The sequence below is a fragment of the Pongo pygmaeus genome, chromosome 19 (assembly GCF_028885625.2).
Source record: "Pongo pygmaeus isolate AG05252 chromosome 19, NHGRI_mPonPyg2-v2.0_pri, whole genome shotgun sequence".
Classification (NCBI taxonomy): Eukaryota; Metazoa; Chordata; class Mammalia; order Primates; family Hominidae; genus Pongo; species Pongo pygmaeus.
In genome coordinates this window covers 91,382,341-91,400,389 of record NC_072392.2, presented here as the reverse complement: position 1 = coordinate 91,400,389, position 18,049 = coordinate 91,382,341, and the positions used below count along the sequence as shown (strand labels likewise).

At 47.2% G+C, this 18,049-nt stretch overlaps 1 protein-coding gene across 5 annotated transcripts in view; it reads left to right on the top strand.

The window, feature by feature from the left end:
- Nucleotides 1–18,049, top strand: part of SLC39A11 (solute carrier family 39 member 11) — a 569,718-nt gene that overhangs the window by 915 nt on the left and 550,754 nt on the right. Inside the window, exon 1 of one of the 5 annotated variants that reach the window (XM_054459872.2) lies at nt 37–99. The exons of 2 other annotated variants lie outside the window; for them this stretch is intronic. The gene's annotated coding sequence lies outside the window, so the exon portion shown is untranslated. Of the gene's footprint in view, nt 1–36; nt 100–18,049 lie in introns of those variants that run through there. 2 more of the 5 variants (XM_054459879.2, XM_054459869.2) reach the window with 2 other exon arrangements.

Genomic DNA, 18,049 nt, shown 5'->3' with positions numbered 1-18,049 from the left:
GGCGGGGGCGAGGGGCGGGCGGCGGGGGCGAGGGGCGGGCGCAGTCCTGCGCGGGGTTTTCTTAAACGGAGCCGGCTGGGAAGTGAGGTCGCTAGAGAGGTAAGGTCGCCAGGTTGGCTGCGAGACTGGCTAAAGTCTTCCCTTTCCTTTAGGAGCAGAGCTTCTCTGGGGAGTTAGGAGTCGGGATCCGGCTCCGCGGACTGACGGCGTTGGCGCAGGCGCAGCCGCAGCCGCCGCTCTCCGCGCGCCTGGCGCCCGCGAGCAGACTCGGGCGCGCTCGCCGCCGCTGGGTCTCGGATCGTTCCCCGCGTGCAGTTTTAGGAAGAGGGACATCGCGCCCTTCGCTGTTCCCCGGGAAGAGCTACCTCGCCGCCCCTGAAGGGGTTCTGAGCGCTTGTTTGGCGTCTGCTTTTCCTCTGCTGTTGATTCGTGTTGGGGGGTTTCCATTTCGTTTAAAACCGACGTTTAGCCCCTGAAGACGTTTTCCCTGCGAGAGCCTGACCTCGGTGGCCACGGGGGAGGAGGGCGGCGGGCTGGGCGGGAGAGGCTGGGACGCCCCGGGGAACGCAGCGCCAGACGGGTGGGCGCTCCTCACGTGGCCCAGGAATAGTAGAATCTGGAGATGTGGCTTATTTCTGCTGAGTCCCAGACCCTTTTTTTTGTTTTGTTTTTCTTTTTTCATTTCTTTTGGAAGATTTCACCCACACCAATGCCGACAAAATGATGCAATGTGCGCAGTGGCCGGGCTGAGCCCCCAGCAACTCAGGGCCTACCGTGCATCACTGCTCGTTCCGTCTCCCATCCGCCACCTCCGGACGCACAGAATTTCAATCTGCAAATAAATGGTGCATTTATAATATTCGAGTTTAACCTGCAAGAGCCTTGCGGCGTAGGGAGTATCATTCTCACTTTACAGATGGGGAAACGGGGGCCCGGAGAGGCAAAGGTTTTTTTTACTCAGTAACTAAGTGCAGTTTTCAAAGCCTGTCCACGAGATTCTCTCATTTTCTGGGCACATCCGCCATGCCAGGTAGCTAGGAGTAATATTCCTAGTCTATTTATGAGAAAAAAAAAAAAAAAACAGAAAAGCTTATTTACCTGCCCAAATTACATAGCTGATAGGTGACCCAGTGAGCATTTGGACGTCGATTTTTAAATTCCTGGCTCGCGCTCTTTTCTACATTTTCACATAATTTCCCACAGAGCACCCTCTGTTGGCGGGCCTGCAGTTTGCAGTCTCTAATCCCATTCTGCAAGGAACACTTATTGGTATTCGGCTGATAAGCATCCGCAGTATCTCCTTTCTGTGATTGGGGAATTCATCGCTATCTAGCAAGATCTTTTTTCTGGCACCCTTTATAGCTACCGTGCCAGCCTGCGGCCTGGGACTGGCACATCAGGCACAAGTGCCTAGGATTTGGGTGAAGAGTTAGTGACGTTAAGAAGCAGGCTGTAATCCCAGCACTTTGGGAGCCCAAGGCGTGTGGATCCCTTGAGTCCAGGAGTTCAAGACCAGCCTGGGCAACACGGCCAAACCCAGTCTCTACAAAAAATACAAAAAAAGGGGAGCGCGCCGGGTGGCTCATGCCTGTAATCCCAGCACTTTGGGAGGCTGAGGCAGGCGGATCACATGAGGTCAGGAGTTCGAGACCAGCCTGGCCAACATGATGAAACCCTGTCTCTACTAAAAATACAAAAATTAGCTGGGCGTGGTGGCGCACACCTGTAATCCCAGCTACTCGGGAGGCTGAGGCAGCAGACAGGAGGCTGAGGCAGGAGAATCACTTGAACCTGGGAGACGGAGGTTGCAGTGAGCCGAGATCGAGCCACTGCACTCCCACCTGAGCGACAGAGTGAGACTCTGTCTCAAAGAAAAGAAAAGAAAATTAGCCGGGAGTAGTGGTGTGGGCCTGTAGGCCTGTAGTTCTAACCACTTGACAAGAGGCAAGTGAGGCAAGAGGATCACTTGAGCCTCTGGAGGTCGAGACTGCGTCAGTGAGCCATGATTGGGCCACTGCATTCCAGCCTAGGCAACAGAACGAGACCCTGTCTCAAAAAAAAAAAAAAAAAAAAAAAAAATCGCAGATGACAGGGGCGATTGCATTTTGGTGGTGGCACAGGTATTACCGGCAACTTCCACTTCCTAAGGACAGCAAGGGCAGTGAACCCAGCTCCAGCTCCCAGCTGCTAATGCTGGTGGTGGTGTTGGTGGCAGCCGTGGGCACCCACAATGACGTCCTCGGCAGAATCACCCTGTGGTGTGCTCGTCTGGGTTCTAAATGTTCCGTTTCCTTTCCTTCCTGCCTGCCTGTCCCCTGAGCCTGCCTCCCCGTCTTTCCCTTAGATTCTATGAACTGTCCGATGTCTTACTGATCAATTTTGTTTCTTTGAAAATCAAAATCGGTTTCTCTGGTTTGCCCTAGCCCTAACTGATATACACTGCACTGAGGTTCCAGCTCCGTGAGAGTTTGGATGAAACCTTTCTTACAGCAAGGGGAGAAATGTCAACATATCAGGGATAGTGTGGGGGCCCGGGGCTTTGTATGGGATGGCTCTTGTGCTTGTGCACAATACCTGTAAGCTCAGGTAGAGAAAAGACAAACTGGCCAGCTGTCAACACTGCAGTGTGTGTGTGTGTGTGTGTGTGTGTGTGTGTGTGTGTGTGTGTGTTTTGAGACAGGGTCTCACTGTTGCCCAGGCTGGAGTGCAGGGGTGCAATCACAGCTCCACTGAAGCCTCCACCTCTTCGGCTCAAGCGATCCTCCCACCTCTGCCTCCCTAGTAGCTGGGATTACAGGTGTGCACCACCATGCCCGGCTAATTTTTTAATTTTTGTGTAAAGACAGGGCCTCACTCTGTTGCCCAGGCTGGTCTCGAACTCGTGGGCTAGAGGGATCCTCCCGCCTCAGCCTCCCAAATGCTGGGGTTACAGGTGTGAGCCACCTCACCCAGTCCAGAGTGTGGTTTGAAATCAGGGTGTTCCCTGCCTTTCCTCTGTATTTCCCTGGCCAAGTTCATCTGACTGGCCTGAAGATGCCACTGTTGTTCCTCTGCCTGCAGAACTGAGCACTGACAGAAGCTGTCACCTGACTGCCTGGTCACTGGGAAAGCTCCTGGCCCTGGAGGAAATGTGTCTTTAACTCTTTCCTCTCCGTGGCTCCTTTCCTTGTCCTCTGCCTCCCAGGACAGCACCACCCCCTTCCTCTGCCTTCTGCATATCAGCTGGGACCATCAAAACCTCGGATCGGGTGCAAAGAACTCAGCTTCCACAGCCGGACCAGGCACTGTGCTGGGGACAGCAAGACAGAGATGAGAACCTGGAGCCTTTTTTTCTCAAGGTATTAGGAGGTACCTGAGTGAAAGAGGCACCTTTTCACCTTATTGCCATAGTTTAGTTCTGGTATAGGGATGAGTTCATGTGTGTTGTGTGATAACCTTTAGCGTCAAGCAACCTGCGTGAGTTCACACAGGTGCCTGTCTTCAGATCCCCTGGCTCTAGAAGTCCTTGATCTTTCTGCATTGTCACATTATTAGCTTCAAAGAAGATTTCAGAATACCAAGAGACAGATGGCTCAAACAATTGTGAGCACCATTCGGATGGTACCCACACTGCTTCCTGATCTCTGCCTAAGGGTGGGTCTCTGCAGTCAGTTTGGGCACCCAAGCTGGAATGGCTATCCAGTGATTTGGGGGCAGATGACACATGGGGTGGCCATGCCTGGTAGCCAAGCATCTGCATGCTGGAGGACAGTCTTTCAACGCAGTGGATATATTCTGACATTTTAGTTTCTTTAGACCCATGGGCACATTCTTTTTTTTTTTTGAGACGGAGTCTCACTCTGTCACCCAGGCTGGAGAGCAATGGCACGATCTCAGCTCAGTGCAGCCTTCCCATCCCAGGCTCAAGCAGTTCTCGTGCCTCAGTCTCCCGAGTAGCTGGGACTACAGGTGTGCACTACCACACCCGGCTAATTTTTTGTATTTTTAGTAGAGACAGGGTTTCACCATTTTGGCCAGGCTGGTCTCAAACTCCTGACCTCAGGTGGTCTGCCCGCCTGAGCCTCCCAAAGTGTTGGTATTACAGGCATGAGCCACAGTGCCCAGTCCCGATCAGTATACTCTTATTCAGAACATTGAGCAGACAGATTTCTCCTGTTATTTATTTATTTATTTGAGACTGGAGTACAGTAGCATGATCACAGCTCACTGCAGCCTTGACCTCCTGGGCCCAAGTGGTCCTCCCACCTCAGCCTCTGGAGTAGCTGGGACCACAGGAATGCACTACTACATCCAGCTAATTTCTAAATTTTTTGTAGAGATGGGGGTCTCACTATGTTGCCCAGGCTGGTCTTGAACTCCTGGCCTCAAGCCATCTTCCTGCCTCAGCCTCCCAAAGTGCTAGGATTACAGGTGTGAGCCACTGTACCCAGCTCTCTTTACTTTTTAATAGAAATATAGAAAGCAAGCCAGGATAATGCCCAAAGTGGAGAGTTTCAACATTGCAGATTTTGTAGACACCACATGTTCTTTCCTTATGCAATCTGTGATCTAGCATCTGGGAGCACGGGTCCCATAGATCTTGGCTGTCAAACCAAATGATTCAATAAATATTTGCAAAATATGCCAAGCGTATATGTTACATAATCACAGTGTCTACACAAAGGATGCATTGGAAAAGGCAGAAGGGCCTTTCGCCCTCAGTTGTCTAATAATTGAAATAATAAAAGCAGTAAGACAATTCTAACCCATCTCATCTCACATCCACTTCAACCCTTCTTCCAATACCTCCTCTTTGATGTAAGGTGGCTGCGTTTTTGGCACGTCCATATAGACTCTGAAGAGTGAACCTGCTGAATCTTGTACCTGGGCCCTGATGATGTTGGATGAAGGGGCATTCTCTGATAAACTTAGGAGGGAATAAAAGCTGGGGATACCTGGAGAAGAGACAATAAATGGGAGAGACAAAATTACCCAGGAAAATGAAAATAAGAAATTTAACTCTAGCTAAGCTAGGAGAAATGGAAAGGGTGAAAGTGAGAAGGAAGAAAAAAGGAAAGGAGAGGAAATTGGAAATTGATCACAAATTAACAAACAGGGGAGGAAAGAAAGGGAAATTTGATGTAGTAAGGGATACACTGTCAATAACATCCGGGGCAGAACAGGAGGTTGAATTCCACACTATTACTCAGTGGGATTCGGACATTTGGTGTTTGCTCTTGGCTGAGATGCCAATGGGATCAAGAGAGCCCTAATGTAGTTGTCTTGACATCTTATCTTTATGGCAGTTTATCAGCCTGTGTCTACTGGAGGTGACATTTGTGGTAGAAGGGGTGGTTATTTGACTTAACTGTTTGCAGATACCTGAGACTCTGCCTTCAACAAACAGCCAGGCAGGCATGTTTGCAGAAACTCCTACATTTGTTCCTCCTGCACCTGTGCTCCTGCCTTGTACATCTGGCTGCCTCCTTAGAACTCCACTTGGAGCCGGCGACGGTGGCTCATGCCTGTAATCCCAGCACTTTGGGAGGCCAAGGCCTCCCAAAGGATCTCCTGAGGCCAGGAGTTCGAGACCAACCTGGCCAACATAGTGAAACCCTGTGTCTACTGAAAAAATACAAAAATTAACCAGGCGTGGTGGTGAGCACCTGTAGTCCCAGCTACTCAGGAGGCTGAGGCAGGAGAATTGCTTGAACCCAGGAGGCAGAGGTTGCAGTGAGCCAAGATCGTGCCATTGCACTCCAGCCTGGGTGACAGAGTGAGATTCTGTCTCCAAAAAAGAAAAGAAACTCCACTTGGATGTCTAAGAGACATCTCAAATTTAACACATCCAGAATAACAACTCTCTTCTTAGTGCCCCTCCTAGGCCCTCACTCCAAGTCATTCCTATCTCAAGAAATGGCACCGCCCAGCTATTCATGGCTCAGACTCAGGAAGTCTTCCGTCTCTCTCTCACTCTGCATACCCAGTGCTTTCACAAGCCCTATAGGCTCTTCCTCCAAAACACAGATGGATCAGCTTTTGCTATAAAGAGCCAGATAGTAAGTGGACTTTGCAGACCCTGCGGTCTCTGTCTTTTTTGGGGGGGTGGGGGGCGGTAAAGATGGAGTTTCACCATGTTGGCCAGGCTGGTCTCAAACTCCTGACCTCAAGTGATCCGCCCATCTCAGCCTCCCAAAGTGCTGGGATTACAGGCATGAACCACTGCACCCGGCCAACCTTGCAGTCTCTGTCAACACAATTCGGCAAAGCTGTTGTCGCCCCAAAGCAGCAACAGGCAGCACACCAGCAGATGGGTGTGGCTGTGTCCAGTAAGACTTTACAGGCATCCCCCAGTATCCGAGGGGGATTGGATCCAGGACCCCTGCATATCTCCAAATTCGTGCATACTCAAGGCCTGCAGTCAGCCCTGTGAAACCCGTGAGTATGAAAAGTGGACCTTCCATATATACGGGTTTCGCCTCCCACAAATTCTCTATTTCCAATCAGTGTTTGGTTGAAAAAAATCAGAAAAAAGTGGACCCGTGCAGTTTAAACGCATGTTGCTGAAAGGGCCAACTGTATTTAATACAACAGGCGAAGGGCCCATTTTGGCTCTTGGGCCATGGTTTGGTGACCCCTGCTCTTTTTCCATTTCCACTGGTCCAGATTAACAGTTTCTCATCCTTTCTTTCTTTACTTTTTTTTTTTTTTTTTTTTTTTTTGAGATGGAGTCTTGCTCTGTCACCCAGGCTGGAGTGCAGTGGCATGATCTGGGCTCACTGCAACTTCCACCTGCCGGGTTCAAGCGATTCTCCTGCCTCAGCCTCCCAAGTAGCTGGGATTACAGGCACTCACTACCACACCTGGTTAATTTTTGTATTTTTAGTAGAGACAGGGTTTCACCATGTTGGCCAGGCTGGCCTCGAACTCCTGGCCTCAAGTGATCCGCTCACCTCGGCCACCCAAAATGCTGGGATTACAGTTGTGAGCTACCACGCCCTTTTCTTTTCTTTTCTTTTCTTTCCTTTTCTTTCCTTTTCTTTCCTTTTCTTTTTCTTTTCTTTTCCTTTCTTTCTTTCTCTCTTTGTTTCTATAGAATCTTGCTCTGTTACCCAGACTGGAGTGCAGTGGCACAATCACAGCTCCCTGCAGCCTTGACCTTCCAGGCTCAAGCGATCCTCCCACCTAAGCCTCCTGAGTAGCTGGGACAACAGGTGTGTGCCACCACAACTGGCTAATTTTTAATCTTTTTTTTTTGAGAGGGGGTCTTGCTTTGTCACCCAGGCTGGAGTGCAGTGGCAGGATCTCAGCTCACTGCAACCTCCACCTCCAGGCTCAAGCAATCCTCCCACCTCAGCCTCCCGAGTAGGTGGGGCCACAAGCATGTGCCACCGTGCCTGGCTAATTTTTGTGTTTTTGGTAGAGAAGGGGTTTCGCCATATTGTCCAGGCTGGTCTTGAACTCCCGAGCTCAGGCGATCTGCCCTCCTCAGCCTCCCAAAGTGCTGAGATTATAGGCATGAGCCACTGCATCTGGCCTAATTTTTGCATTTTTTATAGAGACAGGGTTTCAATATGTTGCCCAGGCTGGTATTGAACTTCTGGCCTCAAATGAGCCTTCTGCCTCAGCCTCCCAAACTGCTGGGATTATCGGTGTGAGCCACCGTACTCAGCCTCTACTTTTCACCCCTTTTAGTTCATGCTCCTTGCTACAAAGCCGACTTTTAAAAGTGGAAACCAGGTTTTGTGTGTCCTCTGCTTAAAACCTCCCCCGGCTGCCCATCCCTCTTGGCCAGATGCAAACTCCCATCAAAGACCTTCAAGTCCCTGCGTGGCCTGACCGTATCTGACCCCACTCTCCTCCTCCCTCACTCTACTCGCCTCCCTGGTCTTCTTCCTGCTTCATAAACAAGCTTTGGCTCCCTCCTTCCTAAAGCCATTGCTTGTGCTGTTTCTTCTGCAGATGAACCACCCGTCTAAAATAATAAAAGCTAGTATTTGTCAACAGCTCAATACATGTCAGCCACTGTTATCACGCTTATAAACCTTGAAAGTGAACTATCTTGATCCTGTCCTTTTTTTTCTCTGGCTCTGTTGCCCAGGCTGGAGTGCAGTGGTGCGATCACAGCTCACTGTAGCCTTGACCACTTGGGCTCAAGTGATTCTCCCACCTTAGCCTCCTGAGTAGCTGGGACCACAAGTGTGTGCCATCACACCTGGCTATTTTTTTTGCCTAAGCTGGTCTCAAAGTCTTGGGCTCAAGCAGTCTTCCCGCCTCGGTTTAAGTGCTGGGATTACAGGGATGAGCCACCATGCCTGCTTCAGATCCTGTTGTTATCTCCACTTCACTGAAGAGGAAATTGGGGCCAAGGGAGGTTGTGTAATTTGCCCCAAATCATTGAGGAAGTAGCGGAGTTGAGATATAAACCAGCTGTGTGGCTCTCAAACCCAGGCCTTTGACCCCCACTCTTTACTGCTTATGCATTTTCTTTTTCTTTTTTGTTTTGAGAGGGCGTTTCACTCTTGTCGCCTAGGCTAGAGTGCCGTGGTGCCACCTAGGCTAGAGTGCAGTGGCGCCGTATCGGCTCACTGCAACCTCCACCTCCTGGTATCAAGTGATTCTCCCACCTCAGCCTCCCAAGTAGCTGGGATTACAGGTGTGTGCTACCACACCCAGCTAATTTTTGTATTTTGAGTAGAGACGGATTTCACCATGCTGGCCAGGCTGGTCTCGAGCTCCTGACCCCAGGTGATTCGCCCACCTCGGCCCCCCAAAGCGTTGGGACTACGGGCGTGAGCCACTCACTGCGCCTGGCCTGCTTATGCATTTTCATCATAGCATTTGTCACGGTATTGAAATTACATGTTCATCTATTTGTGTGTGTTTGTTGAGTGTCTCTCTCACAACAAGGAGCAGAGACCTGGTCTGTCTTTATTTATTTATTTATTTATTTATTTATTTATTTATTTATAGACAGGGTCTTGCTATGTTTCCCAGGTTGGTCTTTTATTTATTTATTTATTTATTTATTTATTTATTTATTTATAGACAGGGTCTTGCTATGTTTCCTAGGTTGGTCTCGAACTCCTGGGCTCAAAGGATCCTCCCGACAGCCTCACAAGTAGGTGGGACTACAGGCGTGCACCACTGTACCTGTCTTCTGCTCTTTTGTCTTTCTTACTAAATTCTCAGCTTCTAAATCTCTGTCACACAGTGGACACTCAATAATCATTGAGTGCCTGAATACAAATTTAACTTTGTAATAAGGTAACTTCCTGATATGTTAAAAAGAAAAATACGTAAATATTCCAACTACGCGTTACCCTACAATTCTTAAATGAGAGAAAGAAAATGACCAGATTGATTTAGTCTAGTGTCAGAAATGCTGAATTCATTCATATTTGTATTCATGTCTAACATCAGCCCTTCCCTCCCCCTCAAACAATGTGAAGTCTGGACTTTTGAATGTTCCTTATGGAGTTAGAGAAGGCTTCTGTCCCTTTTAAGCCTTTTTATTCCCTTATTCCGGTGCCCAGTCTCCAGGCACCTCATCCGTCTCTTGGTGGCTCTTTTGCGCCTGCCCCCACCTCTGTATGTAGCTCCTTCATTCCATTCGTTTCAGCTACCCTTGCGAGTGTGCCATCTGTCTCCAGCTGGACCCTGGAGCAGTGCAGATGGTGATAAACCCAGGATTCACTGCACGCTTCTCCCTCTATGGTGAGCACCAGGCCCCAGCCCAACCGTGGTCCCACACTGGAGGGAGGAGGCAAAGAGCTCAGCGATTTGTAACATACCACGAACTGCTAAGTTTCCAGAATGCTTTGGCAAGATGAAGCTCTGTTTAGGGAGGTGGAAGTTTATTCCTGGTCCCGTGTGGTAGAGACCATTGAATTAGGGTTAACAGAGGAGTAAAGTCCTCTAGCCAGAAAGGAACACTCTTTGTGCAGCGTGTGCCACCTTATCAGGTAGCCAGCTAATTGCATTTACTTTTCTGCACTCCGATTTGCTTTCATCTTGAGTCACATGGCTGGTTTTGTTAGTGCTGGCCAAGCTTTCTACCGATGGCAGGATTAGAAGCCGTGGTTTAATATTAGCATTTTGGAAAATGATCAGCTGTTTAACAACCAAAACATTTCTGGTCTTCTTTTGCTCTGATTAAAGGTGAAGGGACGCTAATATGTACTGGGTACCTCTCTATGTCTGATAATGTGACAAACTGTCTTCAGTATTTTTTATCATCTGATCGTTACAGAATTCCTTGAGGTACTTGGTGTTATCCCTGTTTTGCAAACGAGGAAGCATGGTCTCTGGAAGGTCAGGCACTTGCTCAAGCTCACACTTTCTGTAGGTGGTCATGCAATGTGGAGAAGTGGGTAAGAGTACAGGTTCTGGCTGGGCATGGTGGCTCACGCTTGTAATCACAGCACTTCGGGAGGCTGAGGTGGGCGGATCACGAGGTCAGGATATCAAGACCATCCTGGCTAACACGGTGAAACCCCATCTCTACTAAAAAACACAAAAAAATTAGCCGGGTGTGGTGGCGGGCGCCTGTAGTCCCAGCTACTTGGGAGGCTGAGGCAGGAGAATGGCGTGAACTCAGGAGGCAGAGGTTGTGGTGAGCCAAGATCGCGCCACTGCACTCCAGCCTGGGCGACAGAACAAGACTCTGTCTCAAAAAAAAAAAAAAAAAAAAAAAGAGCGCAGGTTCTGGGCAAGTGATGCAAGTATGCTATGCCTCAGTTTGCTCATCTGTGTAATGGGAATAAAAGTAGCACCTACTTCAGAGAGCTCTTATGGGAATTGAATGAGATGATGCATATTAAGTGCTTAGAACAGGGAGGGCTTGGTACATAATGAACGATCAGCTAATTTTTTTCTGATGTTAGTGTCTAATTTACTCTAACTTAAGCAACTGGAAATTTGTTATGTTTTGGATTTGAGTGAAAGATGAGAAGATGGTAACAACTTGGTTTTGGGGGCCTAATTTCTAAACTCTTGGCATTTGTCTATAGTCAGCTTTGCTGTCACTGAGACCTGGTGCATCTTTATGGCACTTTTAGGGCATCCCTTTGTCATCTGCTTGACGATGACTTAAGCAGACATTCTGTTTAAACTAGGCTACAAAATCTGGAAGAAATCAGATGGGGCCATTAAAAATTAGTCTCTGTGGCTGGGTGTGGTGGCTCACACCTGTAATCCTGGCACTTTGAGAAGCTGAGGCGGGTGGATCACCTGAGGTCAAGAGTTCGAGACCAGCCTGGCCAACATGGCAAAACCCGTCTCTACTAAAAATACAAAAAAATTAGCCGGGCATGGTAGCAGGTGCGTGTAATCCCAGCTACTTGGGAGGCTGAGGCAGGAGAATCACTGGAACCCAGGAGACGGAGGTTGCAGTGAACCGAGATCATGCCACTGCAGTGCAGCCTGGGCAACAGAGCAAGACACCATCTTTAAAAAAAAAATCAGTCTGTGGACAAAATGGGATTCACCAGTAGTTGCCAATTTTCAAGGTTTTTCTTTTGTTTTTTTCTTTTGCTCTCAGGCAAATGATAGCAAAGACCTTGGTAACATCTAGAAAAGACTTTGTAGGCTTTTTGTTGGGCTTAGAGTTTTAAAACAAATTGTGAAATTTTAAAGCCTATTTCTAGTTCAGGGCTTTAGGGAACTTGGAAAGTGTAGGTTATGTCACTTAGGACTCTGGCCCTCTTTCCTGAGCATGTAGGATATTTTTCAGAGGCAGGGGACAGAGGTGAGTTCACCTAACTCGCCTAATGAACAAACTTCAATCTGAGTCTCTTTGATTGAGAATATGATTTTGTGTGAAGATAGCTATAAAATGGTACACTTGTAAATTTTTTGAAAAGCAAGTCACTAAAAAGAAACATTTGCTGCTTGTTTTATAGGATTAGGATTATACAATCACTTTTAACAGCAAATAGGAAGGTAAATTCATCTGACAGAGAAACACAGCCAGTCACAAAGTCTCATTAGAAGGCAAACGCAGTTTTAACTGTTTTATCAAAATACTGGACATGCAGAGATGACATATTAGTAAGAATAATCATTCAAAAATACCACAATAATAATAATAATAATAAGCACGGTGGCTCATGCCTGTAATCCCAGCACCTTGGGAGGCTGAGGTTGGTGGATCACTTGACGTTAGAAATTCGAGACCAGCCTGGCCAACACAGTGAAAACCCATCTCTACTAAAAATATAAAAATTAGCCGGGCATGGTGGCGCATGCCTATAATCCCAGCTACTGGGGAGGCAGGAGAATTGCTTGAACCCGGGAAGTGAAGGTTGCTGTGAGCTGAGATCACACCATTGCACTCCAGTCTGGGTGACAGAGCAAGACTCTGTCTCAAATAATAATAATAATAATAATAATAAAAATTCTAGCTGTGGACCATGTGCACACCTATTCTTGACATGTTAAAACCATCAATCACATCACATAATTGAAACTGTTTTTGCAGTCAGGGCTGCTGAAGGCTTTTCCTGGATGTCCCAAGCTTCCTTGTCTCCATTTAGTCTTCAAAGACTGGGGTGATCTCAAAGGCTTCTCAGCACCACCCAAAAGGACAGAGCGGGGGTGAGGTGTGTGTGGGAGCCATGTGGAAAGAGTGTTCAGTTTCCTTTGATCATGATTGATCTACTGTTTATAAAAATGCGCAGTTGTTTATGGGTGAGTGACAGCCAGAAAGTGATGGATAGATTAGCTATGAAATCAGGAGTAGGAAGGCTTCAGGAACAATGCACTGTTCAGATTATACTAGATTTTAACGAGTTCTAAATGTCAGCTCCCTGTACTCCACGCCCTGCTCTTTACTGATGAGATGGATCTCAGGTTGTTGGACCCTCGAATGGAGACTTTCCTGGGTCTTTGCCCTTGAATTGTCTGCTGCTACTTTTTATTGGCAATCAGAGCGTGCATATGAGACCTCTGTGAGCTGGCTAAGCTGGCTGGTTGACCCCTCCAAGTTAATGGGAACCCTGTCTTAGCTGGCTGTTCTAACTAGGAGCCCTTTTCCTCTGCTCAGCTACATATTAAATTGTTTCTGTCAAAGGGCAGACAAGACCAAAAGGAGGGAGAGATGGAGAAAAAGAATGAGACCTGGCTCTGCTCCATCCACCCTGGGATGAAATGCCTTTGTTGACTCCTTCGAAATTGCTTCCCAACCGCATTTTATGAAAACAAAGTGTCCCTTTCGAGTTGTTTAAAGGAAATATTGTGGAATTCTCAAATGCCTCTCTAAAAAGGGATTTTAAGGCCGAGGCGGGTGGATCACTTGAGATCAGGCATTCAAGACCAGCCTGACCAACATGGTGAAACCCTGTCTCTACTAAAATACAAAAATTAGCTGGGTGTGGTGGCACACTCCTGTAATCCCAGCTACTGGGGAAGCTGAGACACGAGAATTGCTTGAACCCGGGAGGCAGAGGTTGCAGTGAGCTGAGATCGGCCATTGCACTCCAGCCTGGGCAACAGAGTGAGACTCCATCTCAAATAAATAAATAAAAATAAAAAGGCATTTTAAATTTGTATCTTATTTTTATTTTTATATTTTATTTTTAGAGACAGAGTCTCTATCACCCAGGTTGGAGTGCAATGGCGTAATCATGGATCACTGCAGCCTCAACCTCCCAGGTTCAAGTTATCCTCCTGCCTCCGCCTCCCAAGCAGCTAAAACTACAGGTGTTCACCACTACACCTGGCTGATTTAAAAATTTTTTTTTGTAGAGATGAGGGTCCTCTGTGTTGCCCAGGCTGATCTTGAACTGCTAGGCTCGAGCAATCTTCCTGCCTCAGCCTTCCAAAGTGCTGAAGTTAAAATTTTAAATATAAACTATAAGGGGACATTGTTTTGAAAGCCAGATCAAGGGCATAGTTAAAGGAAACAAACTCTAATTGCTAAATTTTAAACATGTGAGACTCCCTGCTCAAAGGCAGCTAGCTGGTCTCCTGTCTTGACTTTGCCGAGAGCAAAGTGGGCCTCCACTGACCTTGACACTCTTTAAGGTGAAGCTGATCTCTGAAAACCTGCTGGCAGGTCTGCTGAAGCAACCTGCCACATCAGTGCCTCACCTTGGTTCTTCTCCAGCAATTAACATTTACTTTATTGGTCCTGGAGGCAGGAAGGAAGCCCTCAAAATCCCAAACTCTCTAAATACCCATTTCCACGTCTGCCCAACATCCCAGAACCATATTACTGGTATCCAGCCAGATTTTGTGTCAGCTCAGCTGGACTAGAAATGTTCCATTTAAAACCAAGAAGCAACAGGTTTCCTGGGCTGCAAAGACAGACCTTCGAGGAGGCCACATGGTATGGCTGAAGTTGCATGTTCTGCTACCTTCGAGCTTGCAAACCCTTGGAGACAGGTGGTCACGTGAAGGTGCAGAGAAGAAAAGTGGAACAGCTGTGGTCTGTCATCTCCCGAGCCCACCCACCTGGGAGTTTGGAAGAGACATTTAGGACAGGATTTTCATCTGCCAAAAAGTGCTTAAGCTGAAGGCAAACAAAGTAAGTCTTCCTTCCACCCAAGCCTTTGCTCTGTGAGTGTCTAGCACGCTGGGCTGGCAGCACAGCTGAGACTAGGCTAGCTTTAATTAATCTTGAGAATGAACCCTGGAGATCAGACTTCTGTTCCTCAAAGGAAGATATAACAATACTCTCTTCCCCATCACACACTGGCTGATACTTAAGCAAACAAGATGAGCCAAGGTAGATATCCCAAGCCACGGAAATGAACAAGCAGGACCATGGACAAGGGGAGGGTTTCCTTTCTGTTTAAGAGACTCTTTTGCAGAGGTGTGCTCACGGGCAAGGAAGACAGCAGCCATTCATTTTCTCACTGGCAGAGTATCACAGCTTCCCCATAGGGTTCAGCCTTGGATTTGTATTAAGAAGCGTGGTCCGGGGGGCCAGGGGGAAGAAATGTCTGTTAGGATGCTGTCATTGATGAGACTCAATTTAAGAATTATTTTCAGTGATTTTTCTGTGAAGAAATTGTATCATTTTTCTTATGCAAAAATGTTGCTGTTAGCAGTACAAGTGCTTTATGCCGATGGACTGGTGGGGGTGATTTGTAGGAAGCCATCACACCCTTTTGCCAACCCTTTTTGTTGTTGTTGTTGAATTGAGGCAGGGACAGCTGGCTGGGGCTGGGCATGCTAGGCATGCAGTCTGTGATCTAGCATGGAATTCTCTGGGTAAAAAATTAGTTTATGCATAATGTCCTCCTCCCTATTGTGGCAGCAGTCTAGAAAAAATGACTAACTAGCCAGGCGGGGTGGCTCACGCCTGTAATCCCAGCACTTTGGGAGGCCAAGGTGGGTGGATCACCTGGGGTCAGGAGTTCAAGACCAGCCTGGCCATCGAGGTGAAACCCCATCTCTACTAAAAATACAAAAAAAATTAGCTGAGCATGATGGCACGTGCCTGTAATCCCAGTTACTCGGGAGGCTGAGGCAGGTGAATCGCTTGAACCTGGAGGTGGGGGTTGCAGTGAGCCAAGATCGCACCACTGCACTCCAGCCTGGGCAAAAAAAGCGAAATTCTGTCTCAAAAAAAAGACTAAATATCCCTAGATTTGAGATGAGTTAGTCAAATTATACTTATCATCCTCTGTTTAAAGCTGCTGGAGAATCTCTGCACTGAGGTCTTGCCGAGGCGATATAGGATGTATACTGTGTGTACATGTCACACACATGCCTCCCATGTACACATGTGCATCACGTGTGCCTAACATGTATGTGCATGAATATCACACACACGTGAGCGTGTCTTTCACATCCATGGTACTTAAGCAAACAAGATGAGCAGAAGTAGACTGAGCCATGGAAATGGGCTGGAGCAGGGCAGCGGACAAGGGGAGGGCGTCATACATGTGAAGCATCACACACGTGTTCTGTCGTGCCACCTATATGCATGTACATTACGTGTGTGTTTATGTGTGCATGTGCTTGGGAGCACAAACTAGAGTGAAGGTACAAGTTGGGAACTTGAGAGCCTTAGAACACCATCCATGTCTCCGGAGAAGCGGAATGCTGGTTAATGTTAAGAAAGCCACCAAGCCTTGGGTTATTGTATTAGTTTGTTCTCACGCTGCTAATAAAGACATACCCGAGACTGGATAATTTATGAAGGAAAGAGGTTTAATTAACTCAAAGTTCAACATCGCTGGAGAGGCCTCAGGAAACTTACACTCATGGCAGAAGGGGAAGCAAACGCCCTTCTTCACGTGGTGGCAGCAAGGAGAAGTGCAGAGCGAAGTGGGGACAACCCCTTATAAAACCATCAAATCTCGTGAGAACTCACTCGCTATCACGAGAACAGCATGGAGGTAACCACCCCCATGATTCAATTACCTCCCACTGGGTCCTTTCCACAACACACGGGGATTATGGGAGCTGCAGTTCAAGATGAGATTTGGGTGGGGACACAGCCAAACTGTTTCAGTTATGTTACACGAGAACCATTTAGCTTTCTTGTTAAAAAATCATACCCATGAAAAAGATATCAGCGTACTCAGCAATGTACGTATCCCCTTAACATGGGGACAGGAACCCTCCCAGGAACTGATAGCCCAGCCCACTGGGAGGGCAGAAGAAGCATGGCTGCTCCCTGGCTGCACCTGCTGAGTTGACAGGTAGTCCCAGAGAGCTGGTCGTGGGTCTTCCTCTCTTAAGACTAGCAGATTTCCTTCGGGGTCCTTGGCAATGTATTCTTTGTAAGGATCTGGGATGACTGTGTCTCCCTCTGTGTCCAGGGCTAAAACAGTCTTATTTGGTGGCCGCCAGCAGCCCTTAGGACTGGGTTCATCCTGGGCTTCCCTTTCTGTCTTCGGTGACTCCTACTGCAAAGGGGCCTTCTTTATGGCTTAAGCAACTGGAGGCCCTGTCACTGAATAATTGGAGTGGACAAGGCTGTGGGATATCATTTCAGATTTCGTCGAAGGTGGCTTTGCATCATATTCCTTAACAGGCTTTTCTAAAAGGATAGGACAATTTTATCTCTAACCAGGACATCTCTTTCCTGCTTCCAGGCCTAGCAGGATCAGGAAATGAATTTAGTATCCCCACTAGACACCAATATCTAAGCAAAGAGGTGTTCTTTCCCTGTGCCTCCCCCCAACCCAGCCTGTCCAGGAAAGAGAGAGATGATGAAAAATTGGCTGAGCATGGTGGCTCATGCCTGTAATCCCAACACTTTGGGACACCGAGGCAGGCAGATCACCTGAGGTCAAGAGTTCAAGACCTGCCTGGCCAACATGGCAAAAACCCATCTCCACTAAAAATACAAAAATTAGCTGGGCATGGTGGCACGTGCCTGTAATCCCTGCTACTTGGGAGGCTGAGACAGGAGAATCACTTGAACCCAGGAGGGGGAGGTTGCAGTGAGCCAAGATCGTGCCACTGCACTCCAGCCTGGGTGAAAAAGCAAAACTCCATCTCAAAAAAAAAAAAAAAAAAAAAAAAATTAGAGACTGCCCATGGGAATGTTCCCAGAAATTCACATATTAAAAGCAAAACAAGCACTTAGGTAAAGGTTTACTCTGACAGAACGTTTGATGGGAAATTTGGTGTTTTTCAATTTGGCAAAAATGTGGATGAGACAAGTGATTGATTGTCATTACTGTAAGTTCCACTGCTTGGCTTGCCAGCTATTGGGATTCTTAGAATGATAAGCATTTTGGAAACACTAATCAGATCTTCCCAACCATCTATGGAAACTTTTGATAATTCTCTTGCCACCTTTCTTTCTTTCTTTTTTTTCACTGTTTAAAGAATTTTTATTAAAGCAAGAATTTTACAATCCAAATTACGTTTCCCTGCTGTTATTAATTCTGTTACTTAAAACAGAACTGATATTTTGAGCTGTTCTACAGTAAAGAATTACAAAATTAAAGAAAGGAATGCTTTAAATTTTTGTACTTTGCTGAAAATTCTTTTCCCCAGGGTCTATAAAACATTAATTTGTTTTTATATTTTACTATTTGTATGGGTTTTTGTTGTTGTTTTTAAATCAACAGGTAACCTAAGACAAGCATTATGTTTGCTAGAC